General features: G+C 44.6%; 1 long non-coding RNA gene across 1 annotated transcript; it reads left to right on the top strand.

Annotated features, from left to right (window-relative positions):
* The first annotated feature begins 1,274 nt into the window (after window positions 1-1,274).
* Window positions 1,275-21,533, top strand: LOC109281256 (uncharacterized). Its single transcript, XR_009460312.1, has 4 exons — window positions 1,275-1,404; window positions 13,519-13,665; window positions 14,241-14,441; window positions 20,074-21,533. It is a non-coding gene; the product is annotated as an uncharacterized LOC109281256 (long non-coding RNA).
* Window positions 21,534-21,908: the final 375 nt, after the last annotated feature.

Raw genomic sequence — 21,908 nt, 5'->3', positions numbered from 1 at the left:
GTTGCGATAGGCCCAGAAAACACAGAGAAATCCATTTCTCTGAAATAATAAAAATTCTCATTTTCAGTGGTGTAATGGGGAGCATCTCAATTGACTTTTACAGTTAGTCCACATCCACACTAATGTTGCTAGAAGCCAAATTTGCCCCTTTCTATGTAGTACTTTACAATTATTTCTGGGAAGTGGGGTTTCCTCTCCACCCTACAAAAAGAGGTGATTGCTGCAACCATGTAAGACCAAGTTTGGCATGATATAGATGAATTCATGGGAATAGTCTTTTAATACAAATGCTCCAAAGCCTATTGAAGTCAATGGAAAAGCTCCAGATGACTTCAATGGGCTTTGGATCAAACCCAAACTCTGGAGCCTAGAAGTCTGGAAGCCTCAACTGGGGGATGAAGTAAGTCTTAATTGTGTGAAAAAGAGGAAGAATTCTGCAAGGTCAAACTTGATCACATGTAATGGGCCTGGTTGAGCGAAGTGCTGAGAGTTTCCGTAAGGGCCCTCAAGCTTTCAACATCTTGCACAATGAGGTCCTATATCAGGGTAAGCGAGGCCTGATTACTACTCTCATTATGAAAGAAGCCTAGTCAATAAACTGACCCGTTCAATTTTCTTGCTCATTTCCCTGCCAATGAAGTTCAGATGTGGCTCTGGATCTAAAGAGCAGAGGTTTTGGTACCAATGCTTTTGACTGGAGTTCATCTTTTGAGCTTCAGAAGTGACATGGAAATGTGTTTCTGATCTAACAGAAGACTCTTCCCACAAGGAATGAGCTAACAGCAAAGAAATAAATGTGAGTTGAACTCTGAAACAATCTTTTACTATAAAGTTTCCACCCAAAGAACTAGTTATATGCCCGTTTTAATGAGCAATATTGTTCAAAGAAACTGTAAGAGGCTACACATTTAAGAAAAAGAGAGAGAGATGCAGCTAGATTTAGTTAAACAATTGACTAATAACTCAGTCAACAATATTCTTATCCTAGGTGGTAGTTATCAGCTTAGACAGCTGTTACAATCTTTCACTGTAATACTTAAAAGGCTAACAACCAAATTCAATACCATATTGTTTGTGTAGTAGTGTTTGTTTAGAAGTAAATCACTCATAAAAGTGTAATTTCCTGCTGATACATAATGGCGGATGGTGACAGGAAGCTGCTTGGAGCAGATTGAAACACTGAGATATGCAGCACTTTAACTTGCCAGCAGCCCTTTACCTCAGCTGTAGAATGACTATTTTTTTACACGAAGCCACACCTAAGTTAGCATCAACACATTAGCTCCTGCTGAAGAGATCTCCTTTCTGCTTGTGCTACCCAAGATAAGGAAAATGCTGCCATCAACAAGATGAAGTCACATTTCTCCACATCAGGAGCCCCTCCTGCCATTGTGATCCTGCTGGGTAAGACTCTCTTCACAGTTTTTTTCATTAATTTATCATGATTTATTTTACATACATTTCATTCTGTTCCTCCTTTGCTTCAGTCTATTTCAATTTCTCATTTTCAGTGCTGTGATGCAGGAGGAACTCTACTGAGTTTTGGTAGAGTTATTCCAGATCTCTGGCAGTTTAACTAAGTTTAACATTTTAACGTGGAGATAGGACTTCTTACCAGCCTTACCCTTGAGGGTTCCCTTGAGCTCCATGTAATGACTAATAGCATACAGGAGACCAGGGTGCTTTCAAAGCCTATGTCCTGCTAGAAGTCTTCCATTTTATAGTAAAATAAAATGATGCTCTCCACCCCAGGGTGTTGGAGCTAGCAGGGGTTATTGCAGGGCCTTTGGCAAGGCTTTACGAGGGCTCGTGGTGCTGGGGCCAGATGCCAGATGATTGGAAAATAGCCAATGTGGCCCCCATCTTTAAGAAAGGGAGGAGGGAGGACCCATGCAACTATAGGCCCGTCAGTCTTACCTCAATCCTGGGGAAACTCTTTGAGAAGATCATCAAGGAGCACATCTGTGATGGGCCGGCATCAGGTGTGATGCTGAGGGGCAACTAGCACGGTTTCATTAGTGGCAGGTCATGTCAGACCAACCTGATTGCCTTTTACGATCAGGTCACAAAAGCATTGGATGCAGGTGTTGCCGTGGATGTAGTCTTTCTGGACTTCAGCAAGGCCTTTGACACTGTCTCTCACCCCATCCTCATTAAAAAACTAGGTGACTGTGGCATTGATGCCTACACAGTCAGATGGATTGCTAATTGGCTGAAGGGTCGTACTCAGAGGGTGGTGGTGGATGGGTCATATTCGACCTGGGGGGAAGTGTGCAGCGGGGTCCCCCAGGGCTTGGTCCTTGGGCCCGTGCTGTTCAATTTCTTTATCAGCGATTTGGACGGCGGGGTGAAAAGCAACCTGTTCAAATTCTCTGGGTGAGGTGGGCACGCTAGTAGGGAGGGAAAGACTGCAGAAAGACCTGGATAGGTTGCAAGGGTGGGCTGACAAAAACAGGATGCGTTTCAATACTGACAAGTGCAGGGTGCTGCACTTGGGCAGTAGTAACCAGCAACACACTTATAAGATGGGAAACTCCCTTCTTGAGAGCACGGAGGCAGAAAGGGATCTTGGAGTCATCACTGACTCCAAGATGAACATGGGCCGACAATGCGAGGTCATGGTTGGCAGGGCTAACCGGACCCTATCGTGCATCCACAGGAGCATCTTGAGTAGGGCCAAGAAGATGATCCTCCCCCTCTATGCGGCACTGGTCAGGCCACAGCTGGAGTACTGTGTCCAGTTCTGGGCACCCCACTTCAGGAGGGATGTGGACAACATGGAGAGGGTCCAGAGGAGGGCCACCCGCATGATCCGGGGACAACAGGGCAGACCCTACAATGAGAGGCTATGGGACCTGAACCTGTTCAGCCTTCACAAGAGAGAGCTGAGGGGGGACCTGGTGACTGTCTATAAACTCACTAGGGGGGACCAGAAGGGTTTGGGGGAGACCTTGTTTCCCCCAGCGCCCCCCGGGATAACTAGAAATAACGGCCACAAGTTGTTGGAGAGTAGGTTCAGATTAGACATCTGTAGGAACTACTTCAGTTAGGGTGGCCAGGATCTGTAACCAACTTCCAAGGGAAGTGGTGCTGGCTCCTACCCTGGGGGTCTTTAAGAAGCGGCTCGATGCCTACATGGCTGGGGTCGTCTGAGCTCAGTTTTCTTCCTGCCCAAGCAGGGGGTCGGACCTGAAGATCCACAAGGTCCCTTCCGACCCGACTTCTATGAATCTATGATTCTATGAAAATATGCCCTTGAAGAAAGCTGTTGTTATTCATATTCTGATTCTTGAGATACATCTCACAGGCAGGGTTCCCATTAGTACCCAGGAAATGTGATCAGCCCGTGCTAACATCAGGCATAGTGAATGCCATGAGGAAGTATCAGATAGAATCCTATATATCTCAGGTATACTTGGGATGACTCCTTCTGAAGTGCCCATGGGGACACCAGACATGAATAAGGAGCATTCAACTAGGTAGAATCACACCAAGTGCACAGGGGTACAAGGAACAGTTCCCTTTATCTTCCCTTTCCTTCTGTCACAACCATGTGAACTTGAGCAGGATCTGACCCTAATCCAGCCCTTATTTCTAAGCCATTGTGTTAATGGAAGCTCTGAAGGAACAACGCTTTGTTTGATAGAATGACGGTAATTGAATTAGAGTTCCCTGGATTCTTCTCATAAAGACAGGCTGGTGACTTTGTATAGCTTCTTGGGATCACTTTTAACAATGCACAGAAAAGAAAAACAAAATCAGAAAAGATCATGGAAAACTGAAATACTTGGCTATATTTGGCTATATTTAAAGATTAAATTACTGTTTAAAATCTCAAAGCATTAATATAAGCACAGACTGGACATCAAATCCACCTTTCGTCAGCTGACAAGTTCTGATTTCTTTGCAATACTGAATGATCTTTGCAATACTGAATGATCTCTAAAACACCAACAGTAGGGCATGTAGCACAAGAAAATTGTCCCATCTCTCCATTAGAGATTAGTGATGTTATTGACTGGTTCCTTTTGGGCACATCTACATAAGATGCGTCAATGTGAATTAGCCTAAGTTAATGCTCATTACAGACATGTGTCTACACGTGTATGTCCTCGGTGCACATAACTTATGCTAATCATGCCTAAATTTGATGCCTGCAAATGCAAGTATCAAATTTAGGTGCAATTAGTTCATACTTCATTAATGCACGTGTAGATGCAGTCCAGTGCTAACTTTAGTGCTGAGTCTGCCCTGCCACTAGGGCTGGCTAAGCTTCAACCCAAGGAACATCCAGAGGTTGAGGTGCAGGGCACCTGCCCTAGGGCCCTACCCCCTAGTTCCCCACACACACACACGGCCCCCCACTCTGGGCTTGAAGACTCAAAATATTGTAAGTAGTTTTTGCTTTGTATATCGTTTCCCACTTGTTAGTGAGTTTTTTTATAGTTGTTGGGTGGAGAGGCTGGTGGAGGGGCTCTGTTGGATGAGGGCGGGGGGGGGTCTGTTTCTTTAGGGGGGAAGGAGGGAGGTAGGTGGCTGTTGTGTAGGTAATAAAGTATTTTTATTTCACCTATGTCTGTGTCCTGACAGTAGTGCTAGGGGTGAGCAGAAGGTACAGGGTGTGTGGGCGATGGGGCAGGCAGGCTGGAGCAGGGAGTGCAGGAAGAGGGGCTCAGGCAGGTCCTCCCACAGCCAGTGCCCTGGCCACTGCTGGTGGGTGCGTGGCTGTCCTGGGGGAGAAGGGGCCGGTCCCAGGTCCATGAATATGTAGTCCCAAGTTCCTGCACATGTAGACACATGCCAAAAATTGCTTTGGGCATTTTTACATGTGTTTCTGATGTAATGCTGGGCACTCTTACTTAGCAAACTGCACTCATTAAAAGTGCCTGCGTCTCATGTGTATCTGCAGCGCAGCACACCTCCATGCTGAAAAAATGGCAGCTGTGTGCTTTGAACTAAAGCACATCAGAAGTGTTTTAGTACAAAGCACACTGCCGCCATTTTCTCAGCAGAGGCACTTTATGCCGCTGATACATGTGATGCAGAAGGCTGCCAGAATGTGTCAATTTATGTGCTCCAGCAGACTCCATTAATTGAGTCTGCTCCGACATGCTGGATTTCCAGTGTGTCGGGGCAGGCTCTCCGCACATGTGTAAGTGTCCTTAATACGCATTAGATTAATGTGCATTAAATTTAGTTGTGCTTAAATGCACATGTGGACACACCCATTGTATGCAAATATTGGGTCGAATTAGAGGAGCACTGCACTCAGCCCAGCAAACCTGCCTTGGGAACAGGGAGCCAAGTTATCTGCTAAACGCCTTCTGCATTGGCAATAGCAATGGGTTGTCCCAAGTATACCTGGAGACCTGAAATTGGCCCTGGAATTGGAACTCAGTAAAAAAGTCTGTTGATATTGCCCTGAAACACTAATAGGAGTAAACATAACAAAACTTAAAATTTCACTAGAGTAAGCATGTAAATCTCAAACTGTGGCATAGGAGTTGATTGACTGACTGTAATACTGCCTATTTTTACATGGCTTTTTTGTTGTTGTTGTTACCCCACATACAAATTTCATCACATGTATTCTAATGTTGTATGACCCTAGCACATTCCCTATAGTCCACATTGTTAGAAATTAAGTAGGGGTTCAGTTCCTGATCCGTTGGACGACATCCTTTTGCAAGTTGCATAGTTCACAACTAAATATATCTCTTCTCAATGCTTGCCTCAGCCGGAGGAAGAGAAGACCGTCTATTGGCTTCCTCTTAATTAAACAGTTGCTAAAATAAACTGTCTTTGTTTAATTAAATGCCTACGATCTCAGTCAGGTGCAACTCCTTTTTCTTCAAACAAAAGGATAATAAAGGAAGTATACAAGTACCATATAACCTCGTCATCCTCTTTGAGGAGAAGAAGGGTTACAAGCCAGTCATATGTTTCCTTTATTACCTCAAGGACAGAATGAAACAGCTGTCAATCTGGAGGTAGCAGGATGTAGGAGGATCTTATGCAATGTGAAAGCAGAATAGGATCTGGTATTTAGCAGCAGGGAGGTGGGGAAACTTATTCAGCCAAGGGGTTCCAGTGAACCCAACAGGATTGCTTAAGCAAGTGCTTACCACTGAGTAAAAGGCTCCATAGTCAGGCAGTAGCTTGCAAAATCTATCTTTGCTGGGGAGGACTTGCTGTCTTTTCTGTTTCTATATAGACACTACTGTTATTGTTGTTTGAATTAGAGCAGCCCCTTGTATAGCCCCTGCTGAGATCAGGGCTCTTGTCATAGAGTTCTTTTGTCTGTACACAATCTAGGATGGGCCCTGTCCCAGAGATCTTACAGTCTAAGTAGACAACATGGGCACAGGATGGGAAGGGAAACAGGGACACAGAGACCACGTCTACGTGAGATGCTGGCTGTGCAGTCATTACTGTACAGTCATTTCGTACTTGTATAAACAAGTATGAAATGCATGCACAGTAACCTGAGTTACTGCGCAGTAGTGCCAACAAACATCTTTTTTATTACACTACTGCACAGTAGTCTAATACTACTACACAGTAGTGCCCTATCAAAGTCATTGCCACACAACACTACTGAGCACTAGTATCAGGCTACTGCATAGTTAGCGTCTCATGTAGACATGGCCAGAGAGAAGCAATTTGTCCAGTATTACGTGCAGATGGGAGACTCATAACAAAACCTAGTTCTGTGAGGTTCTGGTAAACTAATCCATAATTTTTCTCCTCCTACTATAGTGCAGAAGGTGGACAGTTAAAATGAATGGAAGGAAAACCCCAGTTAAAATGGTTGAGGACATCTTTCAGAGATGGCTTCTCTCTGAATAATGCAGAGAAATGCAAGGTGGTTTTGTAGCCACTGCTCTGTGCAGTAGCATTGGGATTTCAGTTTTCTGCACGGGTCTTATGGAGTTCTACCACCAGCGTCAATCAGGATTGACTCAGCTACATTCAAGTGAAACTGAGGTGCAATCAGCATCAGGCTGTCCTTTCTATGGTCATGGTAAGATTCTGTGGGAGTGGTGGTGGCGTCCTTTTCCCACCCTGAATATTCCTCACAGCAGAACTGGGGTTGATCCTCACTTCAGCATCTTAGCTCCAGTTCTGAGTTTGATATGCAACAGAACAGTCTTGGGTGAGAAAGCACTGAACCAAACACAGTAAGTGGCAGGACATGACCTTACAGGCCAAGTCAGCTCTCCATTGTACCAGGAACTGGTAAGCGGGGAGTAACCTCAGTGACAGCAGTGGAATTCAACACTTCATAATTGCATATCTTTGGAGTGCAGAAAGGGCCATTAGCTCATGTAATCTTACCTCCTGCATAAACAGGCCACAGGACTCAGTAACTCCTGCAAAATGCTCCAAACGACTTGAGATTGAGTCTATTTTTAGGAAGACATCTAGTCTTGCTTCAAAGACTCCAGAGGATGAAGATCCCACCATACCCCTCAATAAACTCTTCCAGTGATTAGTTGTCTTCACTGTCAGTTCCCCCAGTGCAAATAAGAGGAGGAAAGGGTCTTTCTGGCATGATAAACTGATGTAGTTCTACTTAGAAAACAGGAAACGGTACCATGGTTGACAGTAAATGTTGTGGACCCTATTTTGATGCCATGGAAATGAAAAACCCTTTCTTCCTCATGGCTGGTCCAATTCTCTAGCTCAAAGCCTACACACCAAGGCAGATTAGTTTACACAGGTTTGGGTTAATTTGGGCAGATTTTTAACAAGTATTATTTAACCAAGGAAAGTCACTCTGTCCAGGTCACCAGGGCACTAGTTAGAATGTTATCTAACCCAGTCATTGTTATTTGACAGGATAAGTCTCTCTTGGCCTTAGAGAGGGAGGTAACTTTGTTCAAGAGGCCTCCAAGGACATTAAACCAGAATTTCTTTTCCTATTTTTGAAAACGTCTCCTGCTGAAACACCCTTCAAGGAAAATCACAAATGCAGGAAATAACAGTTACAGTAATGCTTGTTTTCCCTCAAAGAAGGAATGCAGGGATGTTGCTTTGGAACAGATTTTCTTTTTTGTTGTTTTGGTGCGGGAATGTCATTTTCTTGAGCAATGAAACATGCTTCTAGCCACGCACATTGGCTTTTTCCCCAACACGTTCACGTTCCTAGAAATTAAAGTAGCTTTTTCCATCTCTAGCCATGCTTTCCCAAAAATAGCTCAATGTAGTTCTGGTGTAACTATTGCAAGAACCCAATGCCAAGTATGCCAGTGGGGAATTAGACATAGTCATTTGCTCCTAACTGTAGGATAAGTTCTATACACAGTGAACTTCAAGAAGCCTCTTATCATTTCCAATTTAAGGAGTCTCCTGTTCATTTATGACATAGATTGTTTGCCCATTAAAAACAGATGTATTTGATCATGTGATCATGCTATCCAGATACAAAAAGGAATATTGTGGAGATCTGAAATAAAAATAATTCGGCAAATGTAGGCTGGCATTTTCAAAGCCACCTGTGAAAGTTAGATGCCAGACTCCTAGCAAATGTCCCTTGAAAATCCAGCCAATGCTTTCATTTTGCAATGGGTGTGTTCAATGTCATATATGCCTCATTTAGAGACCATGCTTCTGCATGCTAAGCAGATGGCCCAGGGCTTGGAGATCTCTACCTGCACCTCTCTCTGGGAAATTATCCTTTTTACCCATTTTATGGGTTTTATTATTTTTTACAAAGAAATGGGGAATCCTTGCTCTTTTTTATTGCTCCATATAATCCACAAGAGACTCCTACTATATCCATGACCAGGAAATGAGCTGATTTATTACATCCTCTCAGCAGTCTCCCCAAGCAGCATCCTTTTGTCTCCACTGCCAGAAGGTAAGGCCCCAGTTCAGGACAGCAGCCCTGTTCAGAGAAGCATGTGAGCACATCCTTATTTGAGGCCTATATTTGATGTTATGCTTGTACTTACATGCTTTCTTCAATGAGGCATTCAAGCTTCCTCTAAGTAGCATTCCCACAACAGACAGTGGCAATGAAGACAGCATCTGCCTTCCCCAAGTAAGAAATAGCCCATTTCAGAGCCCTGGCCCCCCATGGCATTTTCTCTTCACAACAATTGAATTGTACTGAAATCTAGCATCTTTATCTGGAATAGTCTGCTGTTAGTTTAAAACTCTGGTAATATGTTGTATTTCAAGAACACCTCTTAGCTGAGGACCTTGGCATGCTTGGCAGCTGTTAATAACTATGTCTAATTAACAAAACCCCTCTGAAGCCCTCTCAGTACAATACCCATTGTATAGAAAGGAAGGCTAACATGACATTCCAAAGGACTAACACATAAGGGTGCAGACAGAAGTTATGCGTGTCGTGTGATTGACCCCTTGAAAGAGCTATACAACCATGCCCTTAAAGAAGGGCACCACTGCAGAGCATTTTAAAAGGGCCTGGTCCCATGACAATGTGAACCCTCATTATATGAGGGTTCAGATGAAGGCATTCCAGAGCAAAGCACCTTCATTAACTTGGGTCAGCGTATGCCAAGAGCAGGAGAGGAGCAGCCTAGCCCTTCTCCTAGTGCAGTCTTCAGAAAGAGAGTGGGGAAAGGTAGTGGAGGAAGTTTTGTCTGGTGTTTTTTCAGCCAGCACTGAAGAGTGGACCAGGTGGATTAGAACCTACCCAAAGTGGGTAGAATCCAATCCATCCACCCCATCCTCCAGCACCAGCTGAAACAAACCCAGACTCAGCTCTGTCTGCTCCCTTCTCCCTCTCCCATTCTGAAGGTAGCACGGGGGTTAGGAAGGGGGAGGGGCCACTCCAAATTGCAGCTGGATCCCCAAACCCTGGGACCTAACAGCAATCATCTGTTGGGTCTAGGGGATCGCTGTAACTCATGGTGCTTCCTGCAAAGTGCCATGAGTTACAGCTGCACTTCTGTCTGCGCCCATAGTCTCCTATGGAGCCTGTTAGGTAAAAGATTGGGTACCATTAGGTTAAAACATTGGTCTCTAGTAGCTGGAAAGCCAAGATGATGTTCGTGTTTTTCCTTGGACTGTCAAAATATGACCAATTATGCATAATTTTGATATGGAATAAAGTAAAATCTACAAAAACACTGAGACTGCATTTATTGATAGCATTTATCCTACTGCTCATTAAAAAGCAATAGAATGTGTTATGCTTGGGCTGCAATCTTGTAGGAACAGAGGGAATGATAGTAACACCAGGAACATGCCAACATGGGAATGATGCAAAAGGTAGAAGTCAATGTATATGTAAAATGCAAGTTGATCCCCAAGGCTGATTTGCGAAGCATTATTGCTTTACTGTAGCTTGCATCATGGAGATGTCACCGTGTAGTTTCCTTGTCTTTTATAATCTAAGGCATTTATAATCATGTCAAATAACACTCAAACTGAACTTTATGATCAGAAACATCAGACCTATGGTTCAGCACTCAGCAGCACTGAAATTAGATTTACAGTCCTGAAACCTTAAAATCCCACCTAATCTGGAGAGTTAATTCAACTGAACACCACTAGTTCCCATAAAATAAAATATTTTCCCTTCCTCCCAGACAAAGGTAACTATGAGGCTGAAGGACTGAAATTTGCTAAAGAATTAAAATGATTTAATATATTCAAGAGCATTTCAAGCTCAAATACCATTTTGCATTGCACAGTCATCTCACAAGAAAAGACCTAAATATCTGACTGAGCTGAGGATGGAAGATTGTAAACATCAGTCTTTACATTAAATGAATGTCTTTTCTCATGGTTTTATACTACTTGGGAAAACAGTTATGCAAACACAGGTGTCCTGCCAGCATCACTGAGGACTTTGTACAGCTGAAAGGGTGTACCTTCAGTGGATCAATTCACAGGACTTGGGCCCAATACCCAATGCAACATAGCCATAGTCCCTCACAGTTAGACGAGTCAGAGACAAGTTAATAACAGTAATTTCACAAGGTACTTTCAAGTGCCTGAGAGATGAAAATGTATACAGAAATAGAAAATAAGAGCTTCTCATGAATTATTAATCTTTGCATACTACTACTGCATGCTATTCTCTATTCTATTTGCAATAAGCTAGCAGAGGGCAAAGGTCTCTTTAAGCAGAGTAAAAGGGCTGTAACAGAAGTGAGAATCCCTCTCAAAGGTTCAAACAGACTGCATCAGGAACTCCCCACTCATTTTACTGTTTAGATTTAGAGAAAACACGTAAAAACCACTATCCAGAACTCTAGTTCTTTTTTAATAATGTTTAGCTTCCAGGTTGCAACAGGAAGAACTATCTTGGGACAGGCTTCTTAAATCTCATATAACAAACAGACTTTAAAAACCTTTACCATTTGTTTCAAACATCTTTGAAATTAACAAAAGAGCTCAATTTCTGAATTATTATATTTAAGCTGTCTTTCAACTTTTCTTTTTTCCAACAGCTTTAAATCTCTCTGTGGATGGAGGTCTAGTGTTGGCACATGCAATTCTATACTTTAATCATTTTTTTAACTACGGGATCAAAGCAAGTAGGCTTTTATTGTACTAGTGTCCTAACTTAACTATTTAGTGCCAGGAATCAGGATTTCTTGATGCCTTGTCTTAACACAGAAAACTTTCCAAATTATGTTAGGTCTTCCAGATGTAGAACTCTTCCCCCTACCAAAAAAGAAATTTGACAGAATTCTAGCTGTTCTGTTTAAGAATGTATAATTGCACAAAAGAACAGTGCAACACAATTTTTATATTCACTGTGGAGCCATGTGTACAATGGACTATGCAAGGAAAAATCTGGTAATAGACACTATGAAAGCATGAGCTTATTTTTACTTCTAAATGCCTTTTTAATACTTTTCACATTGCTTTGCTCAGAGAAATGTAAGAATGGTCTCTTGATGGTCTCTAGCAAGATTCCTTAAGTATAGAATTGCACAGTGGTGACATTCAACCTAGAAAAACAACTGTGGAGCTGTAGTACAGCAAGGATTCCAATATTTTTCCCCACAGCATCCCCAAGTCTGAGCCCTGTCTACACTACAGTATGCACTACTGCTTTTATAGCTGCTACCACTGTACTACAAGTTTGCTAGTGTAGACTCATTGTTAAAGGGAGATGTTGACAATTTTGTGTCTGGATCTTACTGGAATGAAATTCAAGAAGTTTTTGGAGAGTGTTGGGGACACCTTTCTGGCGCAAGTGCTGGAGAAGCCAATTAGAGGCCATGCTCTTCTTGACCCTGTTGACAAAGAGGGATGAATTGGTGGGGAGTGTAGTAGTGGATGGCAAGTTGGGCAACAGTGACCACAGAATGATTGAGTTCAGGATCCTGAGGAAAGGAAGGATGGAGAACAGCAGAGTAAGGACCCTGGACTTCAGAAAAGTAGACTTCAACTCACTCAGGGAACTCGTGGGCAGGATCCCCTGGGAATACAATCAGAGGGGGAGAGGAGTTCAGGAAATCTGGTTGTACTCCAAAGAAGTCTTACTGAGTGACGGAACAAACCGTCCCAATGTGCAGGAAGACTAGCAAGTATGGAAGAAGACCAGCTTGGCTTATCAGGGAACTCTTCAGTAAACTAAATCACAAAAAGGAAGCTAATAAGAAATGAAAACTTGGACAAATAACTAAGGAGGAGTATAAGAGTATTGCTTGGGCATGCAGGGAAGAAGGCCAAAATACAAATGGAGTTGCAGCTAGTAAGGGATGTGAAGGGTAACAAGAAGGATTTCTACAAGTACATTGGTAGCAAGAGGAGGATCAGGGAAAGTGCAGGTCCCTTACTGAATGGGGGAGGCAACCTTGTGACAGAGGATGCAGAAAAGGGTGAGGCGCTCAATGCCTTTTTTGCCTCAGTCTTCACAGCCAAGCTCAGCTCCCATACTACTGCACCGGGCAGCACAGTTTGGGGAGGAGGTGAGTAGCCAACAGTGGCAAAACAACAAGTTAAGGACTATTTAGAAAAGCTGGGAACATACAAGTTGATGGGGCCAGATGAGATGCACCTGAGGCTGTTGAGGGAGTTAGCTGATGAGATTGCAGAGCCAGGGGCCATCATCTTTGAAAATTCACGGTGATCAGAAGAGGTGCCAGATGATTGAAAAAGTGCAAACATAGTGCCCATCTTTAAGAAAGGAAATGAGGATCCAGGGAACTACAGACCAGTCAGCCTCACCTCAGTCCCTGGAAAAATCATGGAGCAGATCCTCAAAATATCCATTTATAAGCACTTGAAGAAGAAAGTGATTAGGAGCATTCAGCATGGTTCACCAGGGGCAAGTCATGCCTGACTAACCTGATTGCCTTCTATGATGAGATATCTGGCTCTATGGACATGGGGAGACCAGTGGGTGTGGTATATCTTGATTTTAGCAAGGCTTTTGATAGAATCTTCCACAATGGCATTGGAAATGGTGTCTCGAGGCGGGCGTCAGCTTTTTGGACCACGACCCATACTTCAGGACAAGAGACATGCTTGGGTGGGATGGTCTCCACCACTCCCCAAAGGTAAGTGTGTGTTCTCTTTCAGGATGGCCGATCTCCTCCGGCGGGCTTTAAACTAGGCTCATCGGGGGAAGGGGAAGTTGAGGACGGAGGGAGCCACAGAACACCGAACAAAGAGCCACCCACAAGAGCAGCCCAGCTGAGACAAGCAATGAGCACAACAAATACCCAGGTAAGAGACAGGGGCCCAGATAGTCCTGGGATTAGGTGGGTGGTGCGTGCACCTTCAGGAGGCCTTAAATGCCTCTACACTAATGCTCATAGTACGGGGAACAAGCAGGAGGAACTTGCCCTCCTGCTAGCCAACACTAACCCGGATATAGTGGGGCTCACTGAAATTTGATGGGATCCAAAGAATGACTGGGCAGTAAACATCAGGGGCTATAGGCTGTACAGGAGGGATAGAACAGGGAGGAAAGGTTGAGGTGTGGCGCTCTACGTCAAAGAGCAATACACATCCTCAATAAGCAGCACTGGGTCAGAGGAGTGGCAGACAAGTGCTCTGGGTCCATATACAAGGGGGTTGGGGGGAAAGGGACTTAACTGTAGGGGTTTACTACAGGCCCCCCAACCAGGGAGAAGAGCTGGACTGGGAATTCTCAGGTCAGCTTGCAGAGGCAGTTAAGTCAAGGGATGTGGTCATCATGGGTCACCTAAACTATTCAGACATCTGCTGGGAAGAGCAGTCAGCCAGATCTGACCGCTCATGTAGGTTCCTAGATGACTTACAGGACCTCCACAACCCAGGAGGTGCACACTCCCACCAGGGGAAATGCCTTGTTGGACCTGGTCCTGGCCACAGGTGACGACCTGGTGAGTGGACTGCGGGTTCTTGACCACCTGAGCGATAGCGATCATCGCCTGCTGGAATTCGCCATCTGGCGCAGGGTGTCAAAGGCCTGCAGCAAGCCAACAGCCCTAGACTTCAGGAGGATGGATTTCAATGAGGTAAGGAAGCTACTCAGGGAGGCACTGAGGTCCCGGAGGGGAGGGGAGGGGAGTTGGGAGTCCAGGCAGAGTGGTCTTTCCTTAAGGAGACAATCCTCCAAGCCCAAAGGGTGACAATCCCCACATGGATCAAAGAGGGCAGGAGTGTTCAAAAGCCTCCACGGCTCACTAAAAGCATCCACAAATGTCTCAAAGCTAAAAAGGAGGCATACACCCAATGGAAGGGAGGGGCCATCACCAAGGAGTATTATACCTCCAATGACCGAGATTGTAGGGGGGCTGTTAGGAAGGCCAAGGTGGAGATGGAACTGGAACTAGCAACCCAGATCAAGGACAACAAGAAGTCCTTTTTTAAATACATAGGGGGTAAAAAGAAGGTACCGGGTAACATAGAGCCTCTGCAGGATATGCTACAAAATCTGGTGGTCACACCAAATGACAAAGCTAACCTCTTTAACAATTTCTTTGCCTCCATCTTTTTGAGCAGGGACCAGGGTATCCCCCCCACTGGGATCCCTGACAGACCCAGGGTAGGTGCTACCAGGCCCAGGGTTAGTGAGGACCTAGTCAGAGAACTTCTGGTGGGTCTAGACGTATTCAAATCAGCAGGTCCTGATGACTGCTGAGGAAATTAGCAGAGGTCATTGCGGGACCACTGACACAGCTTTATGAACACTCATGGTGCTCTGGCAATGTGCTGGAGGACTGGAAAAGGGCCAATGTGGTCCCCATTTTCAAAAAAGGGAGGAAGGAAGACCCAGGAAACTACAGGCCCATTAGTCTTACCTCAGTCCTGCGGAAGCTCTTTGAGAAAATTATCCAGGAGCACATCTGCGAGGGACCAGCAGGGGAGATCATGCTTAGGGGCAACCAACATGGGTTCATTTGAGTCAGGTCCTGTCAGACCAACCTGGTGGACTTCTACAACCAGGTCACAAAATCCTTGGATGAAGGTGTTGCGGTGGACGTAGTCTTTCTGTACTTTAGGAAGGCCTTTGACACTGTCTCTCACTCCATTCTCATTAAGAAATTAGGTGACTGTGGTGTCGAAGCCTACACAGTCAGATGGGTCACAAATTGGCTGGAGGGCCACACCCAGAGAGTTGTGGTGGATGGGTCTTGTTCGACCTGGAGGGAAGCGGGCAGCAGGGTCCCCTAGGGCTCAGTCCTCAGGACCACACTGTTCAACATCTTCATCAGTGACTTGGACGAGGGGGTGAAAAGCACCTTGCTCAAATTCACAGATGACGCTAAAATGTGGGGAGAAGTGGGCACGCTGGAGGAGAGGGACAGGCTGCAACTAGATCTAGATGGGCTACACAGGTGGGTGGATGAGAACAGGATAGGATTCAATACTGACAAGTGCAAGGTACTGCACCTGGGGAGGAAGAACCAGCAGCACACCTACAGGATGAGGAACTCCCTTCTCGTCAGTGCGGAGGAGGATCCAGTGCAAGGATCTTGAAGTCATTATTGATTCCAAAATGAACATGGGCTGCCAATGTGGGGATGTGGCCAGGTAGGCCAACCACATCTTGTCATGCATTCACAGATGCATCATGAGCAGGTCCAAGAAGATGATTTTCCCCCTCTATGCAACACTGGTCAGGCTCAGTTGGAGTACCATGTCCAGTTCTGGGCGCTGCACTTCAGGAGGGATGTGGACAGCATGGAGAGGGTCCAGAGGAGGGCCACTCACATGATCAGGGGGCAGCAAGGCAGGCCCTACGAGCAGAGGCTACAGGACCTGAACCTGTTCAGCCTCCACAAGAGAAGGCTGAGAGGGGATCTGGTGGCCGTCTACAAACTGGCCAAGGGGGACCAGCAGGCTACGGGAGAGTCCCTGTTCCCCCAATCACTACCAGGAGTAATGAGAAATAACAGCCATAAGTTGACTGAGAATAGATTCAGGCTAGATATCAGGAGGCACTACTTCACTGTCAGGGTGGCTAGGATCTGGAACCAACTTCCAAGGGAAGTGGTGCTCACTCCTACCCTGGGGGTCTTCAAAAGGAAGCTAGACAATCACCTAGCCGGGGTAATTTGATCCCAGCATCCTTTCCTGCCCATGGCAGGGGGTCGGACTTGATGATCTGCTCAGGTCCCTTCTGACCTACGAACTATGAAACTATGAAACATTCTGTCAGACAAGCTAAGGAAGTACAGGCTGGATGAATGGACTGTAAGGTGGATAGAAAACTGGCTGGAGCATCAGGCTTAGAGGATAGTAATCAATGGCTCTATATCTGGTTGGCAGCCAATATCAAGTGGAGTGTCCCAGGCAGTGTTTCCTATAAAATGTGTGGTGTGCGTGGTCACACAGGCATGCCCGGCAGCGCAGCATGAGCATGTCTGCATGGCCATGCATGCTACACAGCTTAAAGGGAACACTGGTCCCAGGGGTCAGTCCTAAGGCCAGTTTTGTTCAATGTCCTTATCAATGACCTGAAAGATGGGATAGAGCGCACCCTCAGCAAGTTTGCAGATGACACCACACTGGGGTGAGTAGTAGATACACTGTAGGGTTGGGCTAGGATTCAGAGTGACCTAGACAAATTGGAGGATTGGGCCAAAACAAATCTTATGAGGTTCAATAATGACAAGTGCAAAGTCCTGCACTTAGGACAAACAATCCCATGCACTGGTACAGGCTGGGGGCTGACTGGCTGGGCAGCAGCTCTGCACAAAAGGACCTGGGGGTTACAGAGTAAGCTGTAAGCTGAATATGAGCCTGCTGTTTTTGCCAAGAAGGCTATCGGCATACTGGGCTGCATTGGTACGTTTGTTGCCAGCAGGTCAAGGGCAGTGATTCTTCCCCTCTATTCAGCACTGGTGAGGGCACATCTAGAGTACTGTGTCCAGTTTTGGGGCCCCCACCACGGAAAGGATGCGGACAAATTGGAGAGAGTCCAGCAGAGGGCAACAAAAAATGGTTTGGGGGCTGGGCAACATGACTTATGAGGAGAGGCTGAGGGAACTGGGCTTATTTAGTTTGGAGGAGTTTGAGAAGTGATTTAATAGCAGCCTTCAACTACCTGAAGGGGGGTTTGAAAGAGGATGGAGCTGGACTGTTCTCAGTGGTAGCACGACAGAACAAGAAGCAACAGTCTCAAGTTGCAGGAAGGGAAGTTTAGGTTAGATATTTGGAAGAATGTTCTCACTAGCAGCATAGTCAAACCCTGGAAGAGGTTACTGAGAGAGGCTGTAGACTTTCCATACTTGGAGGTTTTTAAGACCCGGCTAGACAAAATCTTGGCTGGGATGATCTAGTTGGGGATGGTCCTGCTTTGAGCAGAGGATTGGACTAGATGACTGCCCTTGGGTCCCTTCCAACCTTCATTTTCTATTATTCTATGAAATCATCTAAACGTACTACACATTAGTGATTTTTTGGAAAAGTTTACTGCCATTGCTTTCATCAGCACAGTACCAAAGTTGGCAGAATGAGAGGAAAACTACTGTTAGATTGGACAATGTTTTGACTGCTGTATTTTTTAGACCTATTTTGAGGTGGCACAGTGGTTAACATTTCATTTGCACTGTGTGTCACAATACATTTACCATGCCTAACACTGGAGGTGCAAACAGAACTGACAATTTTCGCCTGAACTGGCCACAGGAAGTAGTTTATAGCTGTTACCAAACACAAGTGCACGGCTGCAAACAGCTTCAAAAAGGGCCTATTGGGTGAAAATCTGACCCCTCATTGCATGAGGCTTTTGATAAAGGCGTTATATAATGTAGCATCTTTTGTAATGTGTGTCCGCAGAACTCCTAGCCTATCACTGTTTTCAGAATGGGAGGGGAGAAAGGGAACAGAGACAGTTCAGTCTGGGGGGGTTTCAGCCCCCACAGAGGGTGGGATCGGTGCATTGCAGCTTCTCCCACCCCCATCCAATGCACCCACCCCACCCTTCAGCACCAGCTGGGGAGCCCCAAGAATGAGCCCCCTCCCATGCTGAAAACAGGGAGCACTGGCAGAGAGCCCTGGCTGTTGCTATGAAAACCTGGCTGCAGGCTCCCAGTAGCAGCTAGATTTTGCTCCCCTGGAACCAACAGGGAACTTCTGTTTGGGCTGTGGTAATGCTGTGACTCAGAACACTTTGCAAAAATCCTTCTGAGTTACAGCTGGGAGCTGCACTTCTATCTGCACCCTGGGGGAGCTACACTGGGGTTAGCAACACTGAGAAACTTCTAATGTAACCATGGCTAAATCCTGATTTTTTTGAATGCTTCCACATTAAGGTCATTTTAATCACCTGAGAAAAGTGAGTGAATCATCACTGATTGGGTGACTTGGACTGCTTGGGTGATTAACCTGACCCATGTGCATGTAGTTGCAAGACTAGATTAACAGCATGTGCAGTTTTAGGATTTCAGTGTCTGCCTGAATCTACCGTAAGAGACTTCTGTCACAAATGGTTACAATTAAGAAGGCAGTTGACTATATAAGCCTTAACGATTTTCATAAACTACGCCTAATTAAGCCTTAACAATTTTCATAAGCTAAACATTTTTAAAAAATGCATACCCTAGGGGACTGAGAGAAACTCCTCGTGCATACATCAGTTATTTGGATTTTTCGTCTCACGCTATCTCCATCCAGTAGCAGGCTCCACCGCCCTGCAGAGGCGCATAAGTCTGTTCTGCTAAGGCAAAACTGATATCAGACCCAGTCACAGAAATGCAGAATTACCTTTATTAACTCACCCTAATAACACAACTTCAACCTAGGAACATAAAATAATTTAAATTTCTCTGAGGCACAGACAGAACTGTTCTGGTACAAGAACCACTAAGAACAATCAAGCTTAGGGGAAAGATTTAGCATGAGGTTTGTAGGCTGTTGTTTCTTGCTTTAGTTAGACGATGAAGGCAGATTCCAAAGAGTAAGTTGGTCCTTATGCAGTGGGAGCATATTCTGTTTGATGATACATGCACTTGTTTTTGTACAGATCTGCAGATGTGTTCTTGGATAGAATGTGTATTTTTAATTAACTGAGTGTAGCTGCATTATACACTTGAACTGCATATTGAATTCACAAAAATACACACGGTGGAAATGACAGATCAGCTGGGTGCATAAGAGATCTTCCTTATGGACTGAGGAAGTGATATGTGTACTACTTTCCTCTCAATCAATACACATTAGTGTGTAACTGGTGATAGACATAAGACTATAAAAATTCCCATAACACTTTTGTTGATTGCTTTTTGCTCTGATAGATGAATTCCTTTATATTGGTGAAGCTGCTATGGGAAAGTGCAGTTATGCTAAAAATGCTGAAGGAAAGCAAAATAAATAAATACATAAAAGCAAATGATTGTGCCAAATATAGGAAGAACACCATTAACACAGGAAAATTAGATTTTTTCAACTTAATCATGTAGCCAACTGCTATTCTAGCAAGAATCATTTTTCTCCGTTACTTAAAATATCCAGTCAAATCAATCTTGGGGAAAAAATCAAGAAGTTCACTGTCTTGTTAAATCATTCAAAAAGAGTTAGCCACTACTAGTCATTTGATTATATTAAAAATAAAGATAAAATACTGATCTGTATTAATACTATACCCAAGGAACTGAAGAAATGTATCACTATGTACAGATAGCCCTTTGCCTTTGTCTCCAGCAGCTCTTTCTGGATGTCCCTCCACCACGCCATTCCTTATGTGAAAGAAGCAGAACATTCATCTGACATATAAAACGTGCCTTTCTCCAAGTCCATTGACACCACTATCAACTGGTCACTCAAATTTGTTGTCCTACTTGCTTCTGCTTTTTTTTCCTCTAACTGCATCCAGATTTTCCCCAATCTAGTCACGCTTAATCCTATTGCATTTAGAAAATGTCTCCATTTCTATCCATCCCGGCTTTTAACATCCTTGCCCTGAAGGATGTCTTGCCCTGTCTTGTCTTGCCAACAGTACACAAAAGCCATCCTTGAAACCAAGTTTGGCCGCTAAAGAAATGTTTCAGCCATGTCTCCTTTTCCTTTTATTCCAGGGCTGAGTGGTAATGGTATAGGAGCCCTAAGAGCAACCCTAAGCAATCCTGGGAGACGGGTGGTTGTACTGGTCCACTTGCACCCCCATTCAATTCCTGCTCCACCCAAAGTTTAAAAACCAACTACTTGGCAATGGCAGCAGCGTTTCTAGTCAGGCGGAGCTGAGGGAGTCAATTGACTTCATGGCTTGCTGTCATCTACCTGATCCCTTCTAAACACTTCATTCCACAGGTGTTAACCCTCTCTTCTTTTTAATGGTTTTGATGTTCCGCCAGTCAAGCTAGCCTTTGTTCCGCAGTGCTGTCTGTTAGCTGCTCCTGGTAATGAAGCTCTTATTTCATAGCCCTGCAGATTGTTTTTAGCACATTCCAAAGTTGTGTTTGTTTTTGCTTCAATCTTATCCTAAATAACATAGCCCTGAGCCTCAAGCATATTAGTGAAGCATCTACTTTATATTTAACTGAAGAAAAATATGCTTTGTTTTATATATGATGATGCACCTTACCATCTGCACCCCACATTTCAAAATTCTAGATCCGCCCATGCTTGGAGAAATCTATAATTGTTCCCTTAAGAATTAAGGAGCACAAATACACATAATTGGGATGAGCTTCTGGCACTATATGTACAAAATTACTTAGTCTAGAGTCCCTACTATTTTTGGCCTCATAGGAGAGGAATACCTTTTAGGATTTTTTTCTTTGTAGAAAGAAGAAGGTTGCTTAGCTATGAAAAGGAGTTCTCAATGTTAAAAGAGTGCCATTGCAGCTTGTGTTCATTATCCAAGTTCAGACATCCAGGGGCTTAAGGGGAGATTGAAGCCTTGCTCATTTTGGCTCTACACCAAATGCAGATTAGCTGACCCAAAATGCACTCAGAAAAATGAGAAAAATCTTGAAAAAAAATAAAGAGTAATTTCAAACAATGGGAGGCCTGGCTGTACACCAGTTCTCACCAGCAGCAGAATGCACAATGCTGCAGATTTGCTGGTGTTTTGCACTCATACTGAACTATGGTTGGTACAACAATCTCTGGACAATGGTAAATTGGTCAAAATGCATTAAAGTTTATCCTGTTAAACCTTCTGCCTCTGTCCCAATCCATGTCTCCCACAACTCCTTTTCAGTGTCCCTCTGTCACACCTTTCCTGCAGGAAAGAAAAGAACGCCCATTCTAATTGACTCACTAAATTCAACTGAGTTACTCTAGGTTGTTGTTATAGTTGTTGTTGTTTAATTAATAGTTTCATAGTTTCTAGGGTCAGAAGGGACCTGAACAGATCAAGTCCAACCCCCTGCCCTGGGCAGGAATGAGTGCTGGAATCATAATACCCCAGCCAGATATCTATCCAACCTCCTCTTGAAGACCCCCAAGGTAGGAGAGAGCACCTTCTCCCTTGGGAGCCCATTCCAGAGTCTGGCAGCCCAAATCATAAAGTATTGCCTCCTGATATTAAGCCT

Source organism: Alligator mississippiensis, chromosome 2 (genome assembly GCF_030867095.1).
Source record: "Alligator mississippiensis isolate rAllMis1 chromosome 2, rAllMis1, whole genome shotgun sequence".
Taxonomy (NCBI): Eukaryota; Metazoa; Chordata; order Crocodylia; family Alligatoridae; genus Alligator; species Alligator mississippiensis.
This window is presented reverse-complemented; position numbering and strand designations above follow the sequence as displayed.